Source organism: Callorhinus ursinus, unplaced genomic scaffold (assembly GCF_003265705.2).
Source record: "Callorhinus ursinus isolate GAN/ISIS: 27379988/994484 unplaced genomic scaffold, GSC_fseal_2.0 scaffold23, whole genome shotgun sequence".
NCBI lineage: Eukaryota > Metazoa > Chordata > Mammalia > Carnivora > Otariidae > Callorhinus > Callorhinus ursinus.
Window position 1 is genome coordinate 11890069 of NW_027397085.1, and position 19054 is coordinate 11909122.

The 19054-nt window shown below is 35.7% G+C and overlaps 1 protein-coding gene and 1 long non-coding RNA gene across 5 annotated transcripts in view; one reads left to right on the top strand and one right to left on the bottom strand.

Annotated features, from left to right (window-relative positions):
* Positions 1-19054, bottom strand: part of CWC27 (CWC27 spliceosome associated cyclophilin) — a 212029-nt gene that overhangs the window by 52300 nt on the left and 140675 nt on the right. The window lies entirely within an intron of this gene.
* Positions 8056-18814, top strand: LOC141374889 (uncharacterized). The gene is made up of 4 exons (XR_012382060.1): positions 8056-8138; positions 9078-9143; positions 16305-16424; positions 18702-18814. It is a non-coding gene; the product is annotated as an uncharacterized lncRNA (long non-coding RNA).

A 19054-nucleotide genomic window follows, 5' to 3' on the forward strand; every position in this document is an offset into this window, starting at 1 on the left:
ACAAATATTTTTTCAACAGATAGTTGCTAAATTGAGTTACAGATAAATAATTTCTAACATATATTAAATAGTTAAGAGGAGTAGAAGTCAACTTTAAGGCAGTTACCTCTGATTTACTTGAACACTAAGCTTTCTGGGTAGAATCTCTGTAAGGGTTTACCATCTCCTTCAGGAGCTACTGTGGATAAACTATATATACTCCCCCCAGTCAGAATGCCTATTTTTTGGTTTCTTTTATTAGGAAAATCCATTATGGAAATGACAATAATGGGGATATTCTTTGACATTAAGATGAGAACCTACATATACTTTTTATCATTTTTCATAATTAAATGACAAGAGGTTAAATTTGTACTAATTTGGATTTTTTTATTCTTTTTTTTAAGATTTTATTTATTTATTTGAGAGTGAGAGAGAACGAACAATGGCGAGAAGCAGAGGGAGAGCGAGTGAGAGAGAAGCAGACTCCCTACTGAGCAGGGAGCCTGATGCAGGGCTTGTTCCCAAGACCCAGAGATCATGACCTGAGCTGAAGGCAGATGCTTAACCGACTGAGCCACCCAGGCGACCCTGTACTAATTTTGTTTTAAAGATAATTGAAAGTTGCTTAGATGACGTCTTTAAAAAGTGAATCAGAAGAAAACTGGTCTCTTTATCCGATGAAACTGCCAAGATGAAAATTATTCACAATAAAGAAATTATTTACTAGAGGTGTCTATATGCACATTACAAAGATTAGGCAGAAGTTTAGGGGAAGACTAGGCTGAAAGTTTAATTTCTTTCTGTACTAAGAACTAAAATAAGAAATCTATGATTTATTCATTTTATTTAACCACTTTTTATTTTCAGCATATCTTTTATGTTACAAATTAAACAATACTGGCTCCATCTGGTGGTCAAAATAAGCCTATAGTTCCATAAAAATAAGTCAAAAGTGGTTAAATAATTCAGGGACTACCTGAAGTATGCTTGAACACTGAACACTGGCATATGCTTCAACATTAAACAGTGATTAAATGGAATTCAGTCTACATTTACATGGACTTTTTCTTTTTCTTTCCCTGTTTATCTTAGCTTCATTGCTTATATTATTTTAGGCTTAAAATAATCATCAAAATAAAATAATACAGAATATTTTCCTGTGTTTTTCTATTAGCTGATTTGAGAAATGTGAAGGTAACAAGTTACAGTACAGTTAAATTAATCCAGACTTTTAGACTGTATTTCATTTTGGAATAAAAATGCAAAAATACTTATTTTCATTGTATTTTGTGAATTTGACTATGATATGCCTTGGCGATGGTCAGCTTTTGTTGAATTTAATGGGGTTCTTTATGCTTCTTGGATTTTGATGTCTGTGTCCTTCCCCACATTAGGGAAGTTTTCAGCTATAATTTGTTTGAATAAACCTTCTCCCATTTTTCTCTCTCCTCATGTTCTGGGACTCCTGTGATATGAATGTTACTACGTTTTAATAAGTCATTGAGTTTCCTAAGTCTACCTTTGTGATTCATTACTTTTCTTTCTGTCTTCTTTTCAGCTTCATTATTTTCCATAGTTTTATCTTATACATCACTGATTCACTCCTCTGATTTGTCCGTCCTTATTTTTATGGCCTCCATTTGGGTTTGCATCTCAGTTATAGCATTTTAAATTTCAGCCTGACTAGATTTTAGTTCTTTTATCTCTGCATAAAAATACTGATTTTCAGCTATATTTTCCATTAAACATTTCTAATAACAAGAGTAGCCTATGAATAAGTGAGAGTTCATATCTAGGGGTTCTGTATATTTATAATCTACTGGCTACTTAATCTCAATTTTTTAAATTCACTATAAAAGGAGTATGCCCACAATCACAACACAAAATATTAGTACTAAGAAGTTCTTAGGCAGCAATAATCTGCTCCTTACAGATGAAAAAACAGGTTCAGAGAGGTCAAATGATTGTGCTAAGCTTGGGAATATCTTACAACTTCTGACAACTCAATGTTGCTTCCTCTCTACATACACCATTATGTGTACTTTCTCTTTGGAATGTGTAATCACCACAGATGTATTTCATTACAGTCTAATAATCACTTTGAAATTATATACATTTATACTACAGTGTGACCATTTATAAAATGGCATGACTCTCCAATATAGATTTAATTCTCTAATTAGGAGTTTTCTTAATTTTAATTTTTGTTATTTTATATCTTAAGTTACTAGAAATTTTTTAAAACTTGTTTTAATGCCCCAGTCCTATCCAAATACAAATTTTATCTTTTACTTTCCCAAGTATATTGCTTTGTTGAGTTTATAATTCAAATAGCAGTCATATTGGTAGTAACTTATATAACAACACATAAATTAGTTACCTCAAAGTATTATACTAAAAATCAATTCAAATGAATTAAATGAGCTTATCTAATAAATTAAGAGATGACGAGAACTTGTATCAGTCAAGACAGATCCTGAACCCTAAACATGAAATTGCTTTAAGTTACTAATACAATTTTTTATTATATAGACTCTATCTGAGAAGATTTTTATCAGATGTTTCTCCATTTTTCTTAATAATGATCACAAGAAACAATTACAATATAAAAATGATTACTGAGAATTACTGAGGGACATGAATAGCTTTACTTCTGGGGGCTACAACTTTCCACCTGTCAGCTCTAGTCTGTTGTTTCTGTTCAAATTTACTTCATTCTTCCTCCCTTGGACCCTAGGACTAGCACAAAGATTGACTGATGTTGCCCCCAGGTTTCTCAACAGAGCACACTTTGTACTTCTCCAGATGGAGTCACCCACAGATCTTGCAGTTTGATGGCCATTTTGACAGCATCCCTATGTTGACCTGTCATTCTGGATATTGAAACTACAAATTTTATACTCTGTGTTGTAGCAATAAGAACAAAAAATACAAAATTCTTCAAGATAAAAAGATTTCATGAAGCCAATCAGGGAGGATACTAAAGAAAGAATTGCTACCTAAAATTGCCTAAGGCTATGGTTATCCTAGTAAATTAAATACTGCAGAATATCTGCATTTCTAATAGCACTTAAAGGAGAGTTCTACTGTTTTGTAGCAAATTTATGAGGTACTTTTCTCCAAGTAGTTATAAGAGTTTACAGACCAGTTCAAAATAGTCCCTAAATACTTGCATGTGTGATACACTTGGGCTTCTTTTTATCCCCTCTGTGACTGAGGCACTGAAGCAATAAAGTAGCTTCTAAAATATAAGTTAAGACCACCACTACTAGTACTATCACCACCTTTTAGGACCTAGCATGTCTGAGATATAGTACTAAGAACTCTGTGCCTGCTTTCTCACTTAATTCTTGTTTCTTGTAACAACAGAATGGGTATCATCGTCTCTATTTTATGCAAGAGTTAACAGGTTTAGAGAGGTTAAGTATCTTGCCCAAGGTTATATGGCTAATAAATGATAGAGCAAGGATTTGAAATCAGGGCTGTCAGACTTCAAAGCCCATGCTGTTTCTATTCTATTACACTGCAAGCAGTTATGGGGATGATGGGGGGCACCAGTGTATATGGGAGTGAGTGAAACATAGATGGTTCCCAATGTTAAGGAGCTTATAGGCTGGAAAAGGGATAAGATAGTTATACTCTTCAACTGTGTGGTGTTACAAATGACATAAGAGAGGTCCTGATAAAGTACTTAGGAAATTCATGCAGAGGAGACAGAGGGAGAGGTGGGAGGAGGAAGTGGCAGCATAGCTGGGTTGTAGGAGAGAGAAGATCAAGCCACAGCAGGTAGAAGAGACATCCTAACCAAGCAGGAAGACAACACAGAGTACAGGATGCACATGAGAAAGAGGAAAAATGTTCTGTGTAAGTGAAGAATGAGTGAATAAGATGGGGAGTACGGAAAATCAGAAAAATCTGATCATGCAATTACCTTAGTGCTAGATTAATGAATTGGAACTTTATTTTGGTAAGTAACAAGTAGCCACAAGACATATCTTGCAGGTCTATAATGCAAGGAAATCATTTACAAGTATTTGCGAGCTTTTTGTAAAACTAAATGAAGTGTGTTGAACCACCCTAGACTGGTATGTTGTTTGAACTCATTTCTAAAAAAAAAAAATCAAAGGGTATTTTCTTATTATGATACTGGTTTGAGTTAGTTGGTAAAATGGAGGCTCAAGTTACAAGTTTCCTGATGCCCACCCTCTCTTAATGAAAACAATGCCTTCCTCAGTAGTTCAGTGAACAAGAGGACAAAGGCAAGTAAGTGAGAGAGAGAGAGAGAGAGAATGACTCCCAAAATCTTGTTGGGATTTTTCCCTAATTCGTTTAGGAAGGAACTTTGAAAAGTATCCTGGTAAAATTATTTTTCCATCTCTATCAGAATAGTCTAACTTAAATGTGAAAGTATGTGCAATTACTTCAAAGTACCATGCCCAGTTGTTTCTGGCTGTGTTCACTGTCAGAATTTTTGAACCTGCCTAGACCATATTCTCTACTATAGGTACACTTATTCTGATTCAGATTTTACCCCTCTTCCTCAATCCCCATCTTAAATGATATCTCTCACACACTAAATTTTGAGATGAGGTGAGGGTAGGACAAAGGTTATCAAGTTATGCTTCATCCGAAGTTGACCTGTGTTCAGATATGCTTCCTGGAACCTGGGGTTGGAGTCTTAGCTGGATGGGGGTCACCTTGCTTAGTCTTAACTGGTAATGCTATGAGTTGTAGGCTAGCCCTCAATCTGCTGCTTCTGGCTTCCAGCTAACAGGTCATTTTGCTTGTGGCTTATTTTATTTTATCTTTCACTTGTTTTTTACTTTTCTTAAGGAAACAATGCTTTGCAGGTTTTTTTTATTATGTTATGTTAATCACCATATGTGCTTTGCAGTTTTATAGTGGAAAGAATATTGGACAGAAGTTCTGACTCCTCAAATCTGTTTCAGTTAGGCTGAGTACTAAATGTCTTTAATCCTTTGGTTTCTTCATTTGCAAAATGGAAACTATAGGACTTGTTTAATCTACTTCTCAGGACTGTTTAGAGAACTAAATGTAAAGAGGCATGTGACAAGACTTTGTAAACTTCATATTATATAAATATGAGGTATTATTATTTGACATTGACTATGGGGCACCATATTTTGTGTCCATAAGCTACTTTATAGTTATGGCTCCCTTCAAAAGATTAAATCTCATTTCAAGAAGCAGGGAGTAGATATAATATTTTTCACCTTATTAACATATTTGAATAAAAATATTTCTGTATATTAAATCATATTTTCAAAGCCTCAATAAAATTTATAATTGGAAGAAATGTGGAAAATCCTTTAGTGAAGTGAATTATTAAAACTTAATTTATATTTCCATAAATTTGGATGTTTAAATGTAGCATTCTTATCATGATGCTTACCTATGAAACTGAATTTGCTTAAGAATAATCTGGGGTGGGGCACCTGGGTGGCTCAGTTGTTAAGCGTCGGCTCAGGTCATGATCCGAGGGTCCTGGGCTCGAGCCCCGCATCGGGCTCCCTGCTCGGCGGGGAGTCTGCTTCTCCCTCTCCCACTCCCCCTGCTAGTGTTCCTACTCTCGCTGTGTCTCTGTCAAATAAATAAATAATCTGGGGTGCCTGGCTGGCTCAGTTGGTGGAGCATGTGACTCTTGATCTTGGGGTTGTGAGTTTGAGCCCCACATTGGGTGTAGAGATTACTTAAAAAAAATAAAATCTTAAAAAAAAAAAAGCAGCAGCACTATCTGCTGGCATACGGTAGGATGGAAAATGCTCTGCTCTACTGATCCTCTACCTGTAGGATACTTGTACAAATAGTGCTTTCCATGTGCCACTCAGTATTCTAAGTGCTTGATGTATGATAACTTAAACATAACAGGGAAGGAGTTGCCACTGGAAAGACCTATCCCTTTGAAAAAATCTGAAATTTGGAAAAGCATGGGATGAGAGAATGCCAGTGAGCTCTGACTGAGACAGGTACCAAAGATGGACCCAGGAATGTGAGTTCCTAGACGGCAGGAACTTTTCTGTTTTTTTTTTTTTAAAGATTTTATTTATTTATTTGAGAGAGAGAGAATGAGAGATAGAGAGCACGAGAGGGAAGAGGGTCAGAGGGAGAAGCAGACTCCCTGCTGAGCAGGGAGCCCGATGTGGGACTCGATCCCGGGACTCCAGGATCATGACCTGAGCCGAAGGCAGTCGCTTAACCAACTGAGCCACCCAGGCGCCCAGGAACTTTTCTGTTTTATTCACCATTTTATGTTTAGAGATTGAAACAGTGCTTATAAGTTTTCAGATACTTGACAAATATTATTTAAATGAATTAATTAAGATGTCTTTTTAAAAGAAAGGTGATTTTTCAGAGGAAAATGGATTCCCAGAGAAAGTAATAGAAAGAGAGAATGGGGAGAAGGAAGGGACAAAGCAGAGGAATCTGAATAACTGGACTTCCTTGTCTCAGACCTTGAAGAGCTGCAGTCACCAGGTGCCACCTTAAGCTTAACGCCTCTGAACATTTCTTTTGTGGTAACCTCCAGCCAAAAAATGATCAGGAAACAATGGAAATATAATACTCATTAGGATGATATATCAACTAAAGCTAAAGTCTCTGAACTCTATATTACAAAAACATATGTGCTGGGGAAAGAAAAAAAGATATTTTTTAAAGTGCCTGAGCTTTGAAATGGCATTAATTAATCTTTTCATAAAGAAGGATTATTTGGGTTTGTTTGTCTGATTAATTTCATAAGCTGAAATCATTAGCTAAAGCAATCTTATATTTTTTCTTGGTGAAGTGAAAAATTTCTCACCCTCTTAATTTGGATTAGGACACGATTACAGACACATTCTCACTGATTAATTTAAAAAAAAAAACAAAACCTTTGGCTTAGTCACAAAACAAAGCCAACACATTGAATGCACTGGCTTCAATATTTTGAGTTAGCAACTTCACATTCTATTCTCAGCTTTGTCACTCACCGAAGTGAAGGCTTGAGTTGCCTCACAAAAGCTTTGTCTCTATTGTCTTAGATGGTAAAATCATTATTAATTACTATTTCCTTTAAGGCATTTAATGTAGTAAATTAATTAGCATGCTACACTGTTAAAATATCCAAGGCAGTAAAAGTATGGATAATAGAAAAATAAGCAAGCCAACCTTAAGAAATATCTCTGAGAAACTGAGTTGACTGGATTCTACCCCAGTAGTCTGCCTAACATCTTCACAAGGTACCGCAGACCAGCAAGTCTTTGGCTGTAGTAAATACTGCAACCATTTTCTCTTTAACTACAATCAAATTGGTAAGAATAAACATAATTATTCTTCTATATATGCCTCATATGGCAACTTATCACAGTGTGGGATAAAGCGTAAAGGACTTCTCTATGGGTTTTGTGGGAGGCGAAGTACAAAGGACTTCTTTAGTTGTTTTTCTATCACAGACTCAGCAAGTCTCCTTATGTCACAGATTAACACTGCAAATAAGATGTTCAGAAATAAACCAGACAAAAGTGGTAAAAAGGAAACTGATGCTGCTCACTCTTGGTTGGGATTATTTGAAAGGAGACCAAACTGTAAGGTTACTTCTCCAGAGAAAGTATAGGAATACAGTGTGTCCTATATACTGCCAAATAGTAACAATAAAAATAGGGACTTACATAGTATAATAAAACTTTTATTTGTTATTCTTTCTTAGGTGTTTGAAGAGTAAATAGATGTTGTCATTAAGCCTAAATTAATAGTAAGGGAGAGGGTAAAAATGACTACATGAAAAATTCCATATCCTTTCCACTCTGTGTTTCACACACACACAACTTGCAAGATAAGAAAAGGTGCCAGGCTTTCTTTTATCTCCATGTGTTTGCAGGCACTGTATCCTCTGTCGGGAACACTTTCATTCAACTAACTTACTCACCTGAACCAGTAGCTTCAAAAATTTATAAAAGTTGAGAGGTTTCTAGTGTACAAAATGACCCATTTGAGAGGTAAAAAGAAAATATTAGAATGCTTTATTTATTTATTGGTAATATATTTATTTATTTATCTGTTTATATATTTATTTTTAAAGGAGCTTTGTGCCCAACGTGGGGCTTGAACTCATGACCCTGAGATCAAGAGTCACATGCTTTACCAATTGAGCCAGCCAGGTACCCCAAGAATGTTATTTATATTTAAATTATTATTTTTTTGTTGTATTATATATAGTATGCAATATATGTGTTTCATAACGACTACATATGAGTCATAAATACATTTGAAAATACATATTTTGGAAATGTTCACAATTTATTTTACAACCCAAATGTCCATCAGTTGACAAATAGATAAGCAAAATGTGGTATAGCCACATAAAAGGGAATATCACTTAACTATAATGGGGAATGAAGTATTTGATAAATAATACAACATAGATGAACCTTGAAAATATGCTAAGTGAAAGAAGCCAATCACATATGAAATGTCTAGAACAGAGAAACCTATAGAGACATAAAGTAGATTAGTGGTTACCGAGGGCTGGGGGAAGGGGAGGGGAGGCTGAGTCTGTAGGAGGAGATGGTAAAGGGTACAGGGTTTCCTTTAGAGATAATGAAAATGTTCTAAACTGACTGTGGTGATAGCTAAAGATATGTATGAATATACCAAAAATCAGTGAATTGCACACTTTAAATGGGTGAATTGTCCAGTATGTGAAATTATCTCAATAACACTGTTTAAAATAAAATAAAAAACTTTATTCTGCAGGTGTAATAAAACATTTTTGGAGACCAATGGTCTCAATACCTGATGATCCTACTTGGGTTTGTGTATCTAGAAAGATATGTTGCCATCTAGATTTAATTGACTTACTTTTTGCTCCCTCAAACCTTCATGAGAATATATACCATGTTGTATTAATAACATGTAGTAACATTGTAGTTTGTCTCTTTAACCTGCTAAATTACAAACCATATATCCTCACCCCATGTAATGGACTAAAATAATTTTCAGATGGCTTAAGCAATAAAAGTAAAAGTAAAAAACAATGAAAGAACTCCAGGAAGATACAGATGAATATTTAAACCATCTTTTTTTTTTTTTTTTTTCAGATACCTGGGGAACTTCAAAAAGTACTGACATCCTGGGTTTCACTTGCTGAGCTTTGGGATTTCCAGGTGATTCGAATGTACAGAAAAGCTTGGGAACCATTGGTGTAGTGATGAAGGAGAAATAAGAAAAGGCATCTTAGAGAAATGGCCTTAAACAGCAACTGAATACTGAGGCAATATTGCATACAGAAGGCATTCCAGGAAGAGGAAGTTGTGACAGCGAAGGCTGAAGTGGGAAATAGGCTTGTGTGTAGAAAAGTTTAGCCTGTACGGAGCATAGGATCCATGAGAGATGAGACTGGTGTGGCAGGCAAAGTTGAGCTATGTAGGGCCTTGTATGGCATGCAAAGGATTTTATCCTGTAGGAAATGAGATGCCATTAAAGAATTTTATGAAGGGGATTGACACATGATCAAGTTTGTGTTTAAGAAAAGCCACACACAGAATGCATTGGCAGGATCTGAGATTAGCAACAGAGATCTGTTGGCAGCCTGTTAGCAGGTTGTTAAAATAGTCCAACAGAAAAATTGTGGCTAAAAGGGTCACGGTAGGACATAAGGCACTAGAAACCTATAGGAAAGGGGTAGAGTTTGTTAAGAAAAATGTACAGAGAACAGATTTGTTTTGAGGATATTGTAGTCTTTTCAGATCTAAATCTAATTCTATTCACTCAAGAAAATATGCAAACACTAACCCCTCATTGACATGTGATGAATGATGTTTTTCTCTAAAAATACATCTAGGTATCTAGACAATAAAACAGTATCCAAAATAATTCTCCCTGAGGTCTTGGATTTCACACTCATTTTAGGAAATCTTTTTTTTTTTTTTAAAGATTTATTTAGATTTTTGAGAGAGAGGGAGAGGGAGGGGGAGGGACAGCGGGAGGAGAGAGAGATTGCTCAAGGCCCGGAGCCTGACGGGCTCAATCTCACAGCCCCGAGATCATGACCTGGGCTGAAATCAAGAGTCAGATGTTCAACCAACTGACCTATCCAGGTGCCCCCAGTTTAGGAAATCTTTAAGAAATTTTTTATTTTCTAAGTAAGATAATACATTTCCCTGAGGTTATAGTTTCTATATTTCCCAAGGTTCTTAAAAGAAAAATTACATATAGAAGAAAAACTAAAAAACACCAAGTAAATAAAATTAAAGCTCTTTTGTAAGGTACTATAAGCTCTAAAGCTTGGGTAAATCTTCCCAATCAGGAAATCCTTCACCATGTTAAAGCTAGTGGTTGTCAAGATCAAACTGCTACCTGGTCCTCATCAAAACTGGGTATTGCTCATGCTTTCTAACTTGTAGATTATTTTTTCTATGGGATCAAGGTTCTACAAACTATTGAACTCTTGGTACAGAAATGAAGATGTTACAAGGAGTGTGTCCTTTCCTCTAGGCAGGCTCATTTTTTCATTCCATCTCCCTCTGTGAAGCTTTGCTGGACTATAGCAGTTCTCACTGCTCTGAGTGTCTCTATATGTTATAGCTCATCTGCACACCAAAATTCAAGTAAGCACCCGAAATACTATTAATTATGAATATTGTTTAATTATGACTATTAGTTATTAATACAGTTTCAGTATTAAAGATAAACTGCTTCCCATGAATTAGTCTTGTTCTACATAGCAGAGACCAGCTAATTTAGAAATAGAGAAAAACATTCTGTGGGTTTTGGGAGGGTTATTTAGCACAGTGCTATTACACATTTATTCAAACCCAGTGGTTTTTTTTAACTCTGTACTGTGATGTATCACAGGAAATATTTTTTCATATTAACTCTATACACATATATGTTTGATATGTAGCTAACATATAAAACTGAATGTAAGGTTAAACCCTATGAAACTACTGACATTCTGTTTTGTTTACCTACAAAAATGGCAGTTTTATATTGTTCAACAAAATATAAAGAAAAAAATTTCAAAATTTCAAAAAAGAATATTTACCCTAGCCACATGTGATACATTCTATGTTTTCTGGCCTATGCCATCTAATTAAATAAAAAAATGTTGATTAAGATAAGCTACTGATTTTTATGATCCACCAGTGACATACTAGCTACAGTTTGAAAAATCCTGCTCTAACCTCTAATCTGTAGTCTAAACTATCAGATAAAGGGACTCACAAAAGAGCAGAAGGTAAAGATGAAGCAAGTAATAAAGATGGTGCAAATGCTTGGAAACTCTGTGCCCTTAGCAGAACTGGCAAGGATCATACTAACTGGAAAGAATTCAGAGATTGAAGATTGTGACTAAATCTTTTCTGATTTGACACAACTAAACTGATCACATCGCACAAAATGTGATTCAACATAGTTGACTGATAGTGTTCAGAATGAGGGTTGTTCCCTGGGACATAGTGATATTTTTGTTGTTTTGTTTTGTTTTTATAGGTGATTCTGATGTTTGAAAACCACTCCTCTAATGTTGGGTAGAGGAATGGTTCTCAAGGTGTGACCCTGAACCTAAAGCATCAGCATCACCTGGGAGCTTATTTGAAATGCAAATTATTGGACCCCATCCCATACCTACTGAATCTGAAACTCTGGGGGTGAGGCTCAGCAATCACAGTGATGTGTTTTATAATGTTCTATCCCAAAAAACTTTACATGTAATGCCAGTTTTCTTTACATGGAGAGAGGAAGTCCATAGGGAATATTTCTGTCTGACACTTGTTTTCTTCCTTTCTAGAAGATCATCATTATGCTAGATGAACTGAAACTTTCCATGCTGTTAACATTTTCTAAAAGTGAAGCTTATCCAGTGCTGTTAATAGCTAGTGACACAATACAGATGATAACAGATTATGGGCATACTGCTTATATTCTGATGAGGCGTTTAGCTTATTAAAAATGATGTTTACATAAAGATCTTGTACATATGCTTAATTATTAGCCATTTTGTCAATGAACACCAGAAAACACGAGCTCTTATCCAAATGAGTAAAATACTATCAGGCAGATGCTGATACATACCTGAACAGGTGTCACTATCAACACTAAGGTACAGCTAAATTACAGTAGACTTCAAGCAATGCACAGGTGTGCAGGCTAACATGGAAGCAGTAAGAATGCTGTTAGCTTGCTTATTGGTGCTTGAATTGTGTGCATGCACACTACCCCCTCTCGTCCTTTCTGTTACCAACAGCTTTATCTGATGGAACAGTGTTGACAGAACTTGAACTGGTGCCAGCCCTACTGATGAGGAACAAGGTGGAACAGTTGCTGGCTGGAGGGAATGTTTCCTTTTTAGGAAGTAGCAGTAAGATGATATATAGAAACATGGTTGGAATGGAACTATCACAAGTTGCCGATAAAAGAAATGTTTTTACTTTTTAGAAAACAAAGGATCAAAGAAAGTAAAACAAGTGGCTGATGTAGAAAAGAAGGTACTCAAACAATGAGATGAAAAATATAAATCTAAAGGAAATACCAAGTGGCCACATAGCTACGCATACTAGCAACCAAACCGAGTTCTACTTGAGGCAAGCTCATGCTTGGTCCTTTTACATCAGCAGATTAAGCATGAGAGTAATAGTAAAGACAAGAACAGTAGTCCTAGTCAGCTGAGAGGCCTGACCTCTCACCACGCTAACCAAAAACCACAGACAACCTACAATGTCCATATAAAAATCAGATAGAAAAGAAACTGCTTATCTGATTGAGGGGAAGAAGTAAAATGCAAGACAGGTAACTTTTATAACTGTAAAAGCTAGTAAGGGCAAATGGAAATACTAGTTTCATTAATAAACACTTTTCGTAAACTTTGCATAGACGTATTGTCAAGTGCCAGACTGATATAGCCCGAGTGCTTGCTTCTGCTCCATCCTCTAACCTCATGTCAGAACCTAAGGGGAGCCACTGTGTCTTCTTCACTGAACAGGGAACTTGAATGTCCTTCACTCCATTCTTCACAAGTTTTGTGAACCTGAACATCTGTTTATCCACAATGTAATGATAAATAATAACCTTGACATTCACCAAAAGGAACCACAAAATCTGGAAGTGTATTTTGAAATGTCAAAGAGGGAATAAATCACATTCAGGATAGTTTTAGGTGTTAGATATTTCATTATATGCATTTACTATATACATTATATAATGTGTACACATTTATAGTCTATGTATATAGACACAGCTAGTATATTAGTATCTCAGCATATTTAAATACCTTAAATAATTCCTTTTAGATAAACGAGTTTACAAGTATCTTTTTCTCTACCACATAACGAAATAGATGACGATCATGCCTGCTCATGATACTTGACTGATTAAAAATAACAATTTTATTTAGCATTTGGAATATTTTGGTTGTAGTTCTGGCTTGAATGGCTGCTAGGAGAGAGCATTTTCAGTAAAGAGAGGGGAATGATGTGGGAAAAATCTGGAGGAATCTGATAGAAAAGCAACATATTCTGATAATCCATTTTGTTAAAAAGTACATAATGGTAGTAAATAATATATCAGTAGCTGATTTATCTATTACAAAAGTACTTTAACCCAAGATACAGGAAAGAATAAAATCTTATATTAAATATGCAGTGTTTGTGTTTTTTTTTCCATTTTAAGATGACAGGCAAAAAGAAAAAGGCAGATTCATAATCACTCTTATGGAGGTAAAGGCTCTCTTGACTCACATGAAAGATTATACAGTATTCCACAAAATGTCGTACTAGCTATTGACTGGGAAGAGGACTGCAGTTGCTATCAGGCAATTTAGGTCCTAACAGCTGTGTTGGTGTTCTTGGGGAAAAATTATCTGAGCCACAATTTTTTTGTGCAAAATACTACCTGTCCTACTTTCCTCATGGGTTCTTGTAAGAGACAAACGAGGGCAAGGGGAGAAAAATAAAAGGTATAAAGTTACTCACAAGTATGGCCTTGTGTTAAAGACACAGTTGACTGCCCAAGTAATAATTCTTCTACCTTCTTTTTTTTGCTAACAAAGTCCAGATTTGGTTTAGGCAACAGAATGTTCAGTATCAGGGGACAAATCATGACTGAAGCCATTTAGTTCATCTTTCATCTTTGATTTCACTCATTCCTTTTCCAATATTTTTTTGAATGCCCACTACATGCCAAATATTTCTTAGAGAAAACAGACAAAAATTCTAGTGGGGAAGACAGAAAACAGTAAATAAGTAAAACACACAATATATCAGAAGGTGATAATATAATACAGAGAACAATGAAGTAAGGAAGGGCAGTTTAGGGAGTGCCCAGCAGAAGTGGTCAGAGAAGGCTTCACTGAGAAAAAGATCTGAGAGGTAAGGGAATGAGTCATGTGGATTACCAGGAGAAAATGCAGTCTGGACAGGATAACAGCATGTGCAATGGCCCTGAGGCAGGGAGCATGCCAAAGGTACTCAGAGCAAAGAGGCTGCTCTGCCTAGAACACAGTGAAGGAGAGAGAAGTAAAAGGAGATGAAACCAGAGGTAAAAAAGGAGGTGGGGCATAGATTATGCAAACCCTTGCAGACAAACATAGGGACTTTAGCTTTTAAGAAACCCACTGGTGAGTTAAAGAAAGAAGTGTGACAAGATCTGACTTAGATTTTTGAATGACTATCCTGGCTACTATACTGAGAATAGACTTTCAGAGGGCCCTGGTAGAAACAGAAACCAGTTACTAGACAACTGCACTAATCTAGGTAAGCAATGGTTGTGGCTCCCACCAGCGTGGTAACAGAAGTGGCTAGGTTATATATCCTAGATTTGTTGATCAGTTGGATGAGTGGTATGAAAGAAAGAGAGGAGTCAAGGGTGACTCAAAGATTAACTGAGATAGGGAAGATTTCAGGAGGAGCAGGTTTGGAAGATAAGATCAGTAGTTCAATTTGGGACATATTAGGTTTAAGATGTCTATTAAACATTTTGGAATTTATAAGCATATAGATGATATTTAAATCCATAAGGTTAAAAGACACCAGTAAAGAAGTAAGTATAGTATAAGAAGAAATGAAAGGTCAAGTAAAGGTGATTCAGAGAGGAGGGAGTGATCAACAGTGCAGGTGAGTTGGTAGTTGTGGTGAAAGTTTTCCTCTGCTTACTTATAGTTGAGAAATCCCACTCCGCTTTGCCATTGATTGGTCCAGGTCATATGTTCACTCTCAGTAGAACCACTTTTGGCCAGTGATATGCAAAGGGAAGTCTGGTGGGGGTTCTGGGAAAGATTTTCTTTCCCATTAAGAGAAGGGTCCAAAAAGAGAAAGGTTCTTGCATCTACCTTTCCTGCTATGGACGCTGTTCTATGAAGATATTATGCTTCGTGCTGCTACAGACATCTTGTGACAGTGAGGGGAAATCTAAAATGTATGTGTCAATAACTTCGCAAATATGGGTAGAATATAAGGTCCAGTAAGGCAGAGGCCTTTTTTTTCAACCTGAGGTATAATTAACAAACAAAATTCTAAGACATTTAAAGTTTACACTGCAATGATTTGATATGCATATACATTGCAAAGGATTCCAGAGGTCTTTATTTTGTTAACTGGTGATTCCAAAGTATCAAAAATGTACCTGGCACATGGTATACACTCAATAAGTATTTGTTAAATAAATGAACTATGATCAAGATGGATGTTGTTCAAAATTCTGATGTACACCAGCAAATAAAGAGATAATGATACTCCTATGCTCTAAGTGGTCAGACGGAGTAAGTACAGGGTGCTAAGAAGGAGAAGCAGGTTTAGCTGACTTCGATTCGAAACGCAGTGAACTTCCCAGATTGTGAAAATCAGCTTGCTACTGTTTGAATGCTCATTATAAAATGTTTTGTCCTGTATCAGTATTTTCTGATAATTTCTTGAATTCCTTTATAAAAATAAATATATTTCATATAATCCTTATACCTCTCCTTAGTGAGACACGAATAGGGCCATGATCTAGGGTAACATTTGTTTTATTCATTAACTTCATTTTTCCCCACTTGTCTCCATCTTTTTTTGACCTAGGAGTACAATCATACTGATGAAATATTTTACCACAGCTATCACCAGTTTTTATTGAAAAGCATACAGGATGCCCTGTTTTAGACATTTAAGAGTTTCGATGTCTGCTTTTTTCTTTAGAAGAGTTATATTTCTATGTTCCATGCCAGCATTCTCTTTCCCTCTTTCATTTTAGCAGATACCATTATCTTTTTCTTCTGGAATCATTTTTGTATACCTGAGTACAATGAGCTCCTTCACCATATGACAGAAAATAAAGTACTTATGATTTTATTATAGGAGCACACATGTGGCATTATATGCAAAGGAATAAAATGAAAGCTGAAGTGTCCACAAGATGGACTAAAACCATATTTATGCTGCTGAAGGCAAGAAAAATTATTTAGTCTACAGTAACAAGTAGCAGCAAAACAAATATTTGGTTGACTGGAAAGCCAATGTTTTCATTACTTGTTATAAGCATAAAAGCTAAAAACAGTCTGACCAAGCACATTCTGACAGCAAATAACACATGTATTCATCAATCTTGTGGTGTATATAAAACTGTGACTCTTAAATAACTTAAGAGTTTTAACTTTGCCTTAAATATAATATATATACATATATTAATTTATATATAATTTACGTACAATATATAATATGCTTTTATAATATATAACTATATCGTTTATTTATTTTAAAAAGATCTGCTGCAAATTTTTTTCTTTACTAGTATAATATATAACACCTCCTGCCCTTAAAAATGCTTTAATCTAACAGAACTAGAATAATTATAAAATTTGTATGGAACCCCAAAAGACCCTGAATAGCTAAAGTGATCTTGAAAAAGAAGAACAAAACTGGAGGTATCACAATCCCAGATTTCAAGATATACTACAAAGCTGTAGTATCAAAACAGTATGATTGAGACACATAGATCAATTGAACAGGATAGAAAGCCCCAAAAAAGCCCATGATTATATGGCCAATTAATCTTTGACAAAGGAAGCAAGAATATGCAATGGAAAAAAGACTGTTTTCACCAACTGGTGTTGGGAAAACTAGAGAGCTACATGCAAAAGAATGAAACTGGACCACTTTCTTACACACACAAAAAAATCAACTCCAAATGGATTAAAGACCTAAATGTGAGACCTGAAACCATAAAAATCCTAGAAGAGAGCATAGGCAGTAATTTCTTTGACATGGATCATTGCAACATTTTTCTAGATATGTCTCCTGATGCAAGGGAAACAAAAGCAAAACTAAATGATTGGGACTACATCAAGATAAAAAGCTTCTACAAAGCAAAGGAAACAGTCAATAAAACTAAAAATCAACCCACTGAATGGGAGAAGATATTTGCAAATGACATATCCAATAAAGGGTTAGAATCCAAAATATATAAAGAACTTGTATAACTCAACACCAAAAAAACAAATAATCCAATTAAAAAAAGGAAAGGAGATGTGAAAAGACATCCAGATGGCCAACAGACACATGAAAAGATGCTTAACATTGCTCATCATCAGGGAAATGGACATCAAAACCACAATGGGATATCACCTCACACCTGTCAGAATGGCTAAAATCAGAAACACAAGATACAAGTGTTGGTGATGATGTGGAGAAAAAGGAACCCTAGTGCACTGTTTGTGGGAATGCAAACTGGTACAGCCATTATGGAAAACAGTATGGAGGTTCCTCAAAAAATTAACAATAGAACTACCCTATGATCCAGTAATTCCACTACTGGGTATTTATCCAAATAATATGAAAATACTATTTTTTAAAGATTTTTTTAAATTTATTAGAGAGAGAGAAAGAAAGAGAGAGGGAGAGTGAGAGGGAGAAGCAGACTCCCCACTGAGCAGGGAGCCCGATGTGGGGCTTAATCCCAGGACCCTGAGATCATGACCTGAGCCGAAGCAGATGCTTAACCAACTGAGCCACCCAGGCACTCCTGAAAATACTATTTCGAAAAGATACATGCACCCCTATGTTTACGGCAGCATTATTTACAATAGCCAAATTATGGAAGCAACCCAAGGATCCATCGATAGATGGATGGATGAAAAGAACATGTGGTATACATACACAATGGAATATTACTCAGCCACAAAAAAGAATGAAATCTTGCCATTTGCAAAAACATGGATCGATCTAGTGGGTATATAATACTAAGTGAAATAGTCAGAGAAAGACTGATTTCATATGATTTCACTTTTATGTGGAATTTAAGAAACAAAACAAATGAAGATAAAAAGAGACAAACCAAAAAGCACTCTTAACTTTAGAGAACAAACTGGTGGTTACTAGACAGGAGGTGGGTGGGGCAGGTTAGGTGCAACAGGTGAAGGGCATTAAGAGTACACTTATCCTGAATGAGCACTGAGTAACGTATAGAATTGTTGAATCACTACGTTGTACACCTGAAATATAACACTGTATATTAACTATACTGGAATTAAAACAACAAGAACAATAACAACAAGTGCTTTAATCTAGTATAATATACTCACCATGCTATCAATAAACTATTTGTCTACACATATAAATAACTGCCTTGATAATTTGTAAAACAGTTATAATTTGCTGAATGCTTGCTATGCTAAGAGGTCTGTGGTTGGTGACATATATTATTTAATATCTTAAAACAAATTTATTTATTTATTTATTATTATTCCCATCTTACAGGTAAGGAAACTGAGCTCAGAAGTGACTTGCCCAAGATCGCCTATCCCCCAAAGCATGAAGCCCTCATCTGTCTGAGGTGGGATTCCGTAAAATCATACTCCTCATAGTGCAGCAGAGGGGCTAAAATGTCTCACAAATGTAAGATTTTTGCATTTAGCAATTTAACTGAGAAAAATTTTCTGCAATAAATGTGTTAAGTTCTTTTTTTTTTTTTTTTTTTAGGGAGAGAGAGTGTGTGCAGGGGTGGGGTAAGGGGCAGAGGGAGAAAGAGAGAGAGACTCTTAAGCCTCAACTCGGGGCTCGATCTCACAACCCTGAGATTGTGACCTGAACCGAAATCAAGAGTTGGACAC